This window comes from Octopus bimaculoides, chromosome 20 (genome assembly GCF_001194135.2).
Source record: "Octopus bimaculoides isolate UCB-OBI-ISO-001 chromosome 20, ASM119413v2, whole genome shotgun sequence".
In the NCBI taxonomy this organism is placed as follows: Eukaryota; Metazoa; Mollusca; class Cephalopoda; order Octopoda; family Octopodidae; genus Octopus; species Octopus bimaculoides.
The window spans coordinates 25873994-25878873 of NC_069000.1; the positions used below are offsets into that span (position 1 = coordinate 25873994).

Here is a 4880-nt window from a genome sequence, read left to right on the forward strand (position 1 = left end):
AGATAGATAGATAGATAGATAGATAGATAGATAGATAGATAGATAGATAGATAGATAGATAGATAGATAGATAGTTGCTTTTGTTACCAAGTATATGAATTCGTTGGTTCGCGATTACATTAAATTGATTTAAACACACACGTGCCAACACACATGTCCTCTATGAATATATATTATGAAGATTAGTCCTTAATATAAAACTAATTTTTATTGCTTTCGACTGGGGTTAAGCGTTATGCGCTTAATCTTCCCAGGCACTCCAAATCCAGTAAAATTGGCACGTTTAACGTTTCTCTCGAACAATTACAGGAAAACTATTCTGTAATGCAGGTGATATAATCAATCACAACCCTCGAAAATGATACCCCGATTGGCCAGTCGAATGACTGTTACTACGGAGAGAAGAGAAGAAATTATTTTGATTTCGAAATAAATTTCCGCGTAAAAAATAAGGTTATTTTTGTTATGAATTGCTTTTCTGTTTTCTTTCCCTTCACTTCAAATCGTTCAAGCATACACAGCAGATCCAATTTCTGGTGTTAAATATCAAATTGAAAATAGATACATATCAAGCAACAGTTGTGTAAATCAATAACCATCTTGATTTTATCGTGTGTGACATTTTCTTTTCAATCTATTTTCATCAAGTGAAACGTCATTGGATACTCTGAAAACCACTCGCCTGAATTAACTACACCTATATCAGATTGACTATCAGCTATCTTGTTTTTAGATCGACTTGCTAAACAACTTCGTTTGTTCCTATAACAGACTGACACGTGCAAAATATCTTATGGTGTTAGGTGGTCAGTATTTGTTGGTTGGTATAGACATCGTAACATTTCTTAGGTGAAGTGAAACGGTAAATATTCGTTGATAATAGGACAGAATTTATTTCTTTCCTTGCAATTGTCGTCTTTAATAAACAAGAGGCCCATAGATAGAGCATTTGTTTGTGTTTTCTTAAAGGACATTGTTTGTCATCCCTCATAGAGACAGGTGCAGTGACACATGAAATCACTTTGTTCAGTGATATCTACATAAACAAATGTTTGTTGGTGCCTTCAATATGGAAACATTTAATGAGATTCAGACTTGAATCACCCGAGTTACCCCATTGGACCGCTGAAACAACAGATGACAATTACTAGTGATCTCTATATGAGGCGATGCTGTAAAGGGGACAAGACATAGACATAGGTGTTTCTATTTGGACATACTGACTTCGGTAGTATAGATTCTAAAACTGGAACGCTACAGAGAAGAGTAGCATGGCCCTTGTGCAAGGATGACACGCAAATTCGTGAAGCGTTCCATATTTCTAAAGGCGCAGGCGTGGCTGTGTAGTAAGAAGCTTGCTTCCAAACCACACAGTTCCGGGTTCAGTCCCACTGCGTATCACCGTGTGCAAATGTCTTCTACAATAGCCTCGGACTGACCAAAGCTTTGTGAACTGATTTGGCAGACGGAAACTGAAAAAAACCTGTCGTGTATATATATATATATATATATATATATGTGTGTGTGTGTGTGTGTGTGTGTGTGTGTGTGTGTGTGTGTGTGTGTGTGTGTGTGTGCTTGTCCCACTGCCATCAATAGCTGATGCTGGTGTGTTTATGTCCCTGTAACTTAGCAGTTCGACAAAAGGCAATGATAGAGTAAGTACTAGGCTTACAAAGAATAAGTCCTGGGATCGATTTCTTCGACTAAAACCGTTTAAGGCGGTACTCCAGTATGACCGCAGTCAAATGACTGAAACAAGTAAAAAAATAAAAGAATATATAATGAGAGCAAGCGTAGAAGTGGTGGGGATATTCTATAAGGGCAACTGTAAGGACACGGGAAAAAATATTATTTGGTGGGCCTTATATATGGACAGATGTAACGACAGAGGATACAACGTTAATTGTTATTCACAACATGGACTAGAAACAGAGTTCCTTATATGAACAGATGGAACGCAGCATTGATTGACTTCTCTATGTCTGTTGTAATGGTTAGTCACAAGGCATAGGATGATTTTTTCCTGTATTGTTATATATAAGATTAAGGGTTATTCTTTTCTACTCTAGGCACAAGGCCCGAAATTTTGTGGGGTGCGGGCCAGTCGATTAGATCGACTCCAGTACCCAACTGCTGATTTATCGACCCTGAAAGGATTAAAGGCAAAGTGCACCTCGGCGGAATTTGAACTCAGAACGTAAAGACAGACGAAATACCGCTAAGCATTTAGCCCGACGTGCTAACGTTTCTACCAGGGTTAAAGGTTATTATATAAGTTATGATCATTAGAGACAAAGAATATGTTTTAACTTTCTATGCGGGATAAATACAGTATACCTTAAAGAGTTTTTTGTAAGTCGAATACTTGATCAGTGTTCTCATCCTATGTCGTACATATTACACGTTCGCAATTAGGGGTTAGGATGCGGTGTCAGAACGACCTGTTTGCATTTTCTTAATACCATCCAAGGTTTTCTGCTAATTTCGAAAATTGTCTTTACATGGAGTCAAAAGGTGGGAATCTGTAGCACAGCATCGTTAGGCCACAGTCTTACAGCGCAGATATAAAATAATCGACTAGAGTAAAGAACAATTTGGCGTTTGATATTCCGTAATATGTGAGGCGACTAGCTAGAAATGTCACCGCACCAAACAAAATGCTTAGGGATATTCCTCAGAACGTTCTGAGTTCAAATTCCTTCTGGGTCGATTTTGCCTTAATCATTTCGGCGTCGATAAATAAATACTTGATGAACACTGTGGTCGACTTGTCCCCTTCTCGCCAAATTCCAGCCCTTGTGCTAAATGAAGAAAAGATATTCCGTAATATGTTTGGGAATTAATAATATATAAATAAAGATGTTATAAGTTGGAGTTGTGTATCATGGTGACTACTGTTATAGATGGTATAGTTATAGCAGACATATCAAAGGGCCACCAATTAGGTATTCTTGTTATAGTTTAGCTCCAAACGCTCTATGCCCGAGTAGATCTGTAATCAAAAACATGTTTGTTTTATTTCCTTTTTCTTTTATCTTGTTCAGCCATGTCGCATCAATTACTCCGTATATTAACTCTTTCTATGTTAGGGTCTCCGAATGTAACAGGCTGTTTTTTTTTTTTTCATTTCTGTAAAAAGTTTTACAGAAAGGTGACTGATACTGGGCTTAAGGTGCAATATCAAACTGATAGTGATTTTAACACAAAAGTAAAGTGCCTTATGCCACTTGCGTTCATCCCGCCCCCAGACGCCATCGATGCATTTATAGAGCTTGTAGATGACGATAACTTGTTCTTTTTGGGGAGAGGCTTCACTCTTTTTTTCTTTCGTTTTGCATTCAGAGCGAACGTGGCCCTTTTCGCCGCACTTAAAGCAGCATGGCCTACGCCCCTCAACTGCAACTCTCACACTCAGCCCTTATGACGTCTAATATGATATATATTAAAATCTTGGCCATTGCTATACAATTTATCCGTTTATCTGGACTGTGGATTTGATGCCGCCATAAATGGCAGTGATCCAATCACGGAAGTCGGGGCCTAGCCCAGCCCAGCCGCCTCGAGGACCGCCGCCAGGTAGTGGTGGTCTACCCTATCAAACGCTTTACTTTGGTCTAAATGGAGCAGTGCCCCAACCTTTACCGGATAATTTACCAACCCTACCTAAGGTGTAGCGCAAGTGATGGCGATTGTCCTGGATCGATCTGCCTTGGATGGCGCATGTTTGCGCCTTCCCAACAAGTTTCTCCGTGACACGCGCATACCTTTTCGCTATTCCATCTCAATCACAGATTTTTAAATTGATTTTTTTAAACTAAACAATTCTACAGGGATATATATATGTAACAATGCCGGTGCTCACTGTCACTCTCCGTCATTTTAGTGACGACTATACTTGCTGCGTTGCGGTTATAAATTGCGAATACCCACCTAAACAATTTATATATACGTATGTATATGTATATATACATATATAGATATAAACATATATATATATATATGCGTGTGTGTGTGTGTGTGTGTGTGTGTGTGTGTGTGTATAAATTGACATATATATATATATATATATATATACTTTTATATACATATATAAACCCTGTGGAATAGGAACATTATCTGCATATTCAAAACGTTTCCCGTAAACAAATTCTTAAAAATATATATATATTTATATACAATGTATATATATACAAACATACTTTATATACATGCACATATACTGACACATACGCACTCACTCACACACACACATACACCCATACGCGCGCGCACGCACACACACACACACACTCACACACACACACACTCATTCATGCTTTATAGATATTATCAAAGTTCAAATGTTTGTACAGAGCGGAGCTTGTAAAGACGAATTTATAAACAGATAATACAAAAGAGAACTGCTGTTCAGTGAAGACATAGAAAACCTTTGTTGATATATCATTCATATTTGCTTTTTTTCTTCTTCTTTGCTTTTCCGACCATTTAATTCTTTAAACTTAACTTTCATTAGCGCCCGTCACACACATCACATGTTAACCCATACAAAAAGACATAATCAACTCCTCTATGAAGCGCTTAAGACATTCTTAGTGAAAATTATTATTTAGTCAGTTTACATGAATTCAAGATGCAGACGTTTAACCACATATTCGTTATTGATGATGCAAATACATCAGTGATATAGGATGGGAATTGGTGAGTGCTGGTGTGTACGTGGTGGTGCGTTGTGAGGTGATGTGTTATGAGGTATGGTGTAGTGGTGTGTAGTGCGATGGTGTTGGGAGGTGGGAGAGGCGAGAGTTGGGAAAGCACGGGTGGGAGTAGAGGTGGGGTATGTGGGTAGGCAGAGAATGGGATAGGTGGTGTAGGTGGTG

The 4880-nt window shown here is 38.4% G+C and overlaps 1 protein-coding gene and 1 non-coding gene across 2 annotated transcripts in view; both read left to right on the top strand.

Moving 5' to 3' along the window:
* LOC106868467 (ammonium transporter Rh type B) overlaps positions 1-4880 on the top strand; it is a 67266-nt gene that overhangs the window by 8797 nt on the left and 53589 nt on the right. The window lies entirely within an intron of this gene.
* On the top strand, positions 1217-1323 carry LOC128250382 (U6 spliceosomal RNA). The gene has a single exon (XR_008266411.1). It is a non-coding gene; the product is annotated as a U6 spliceosomal RNA (small nuclear RNA).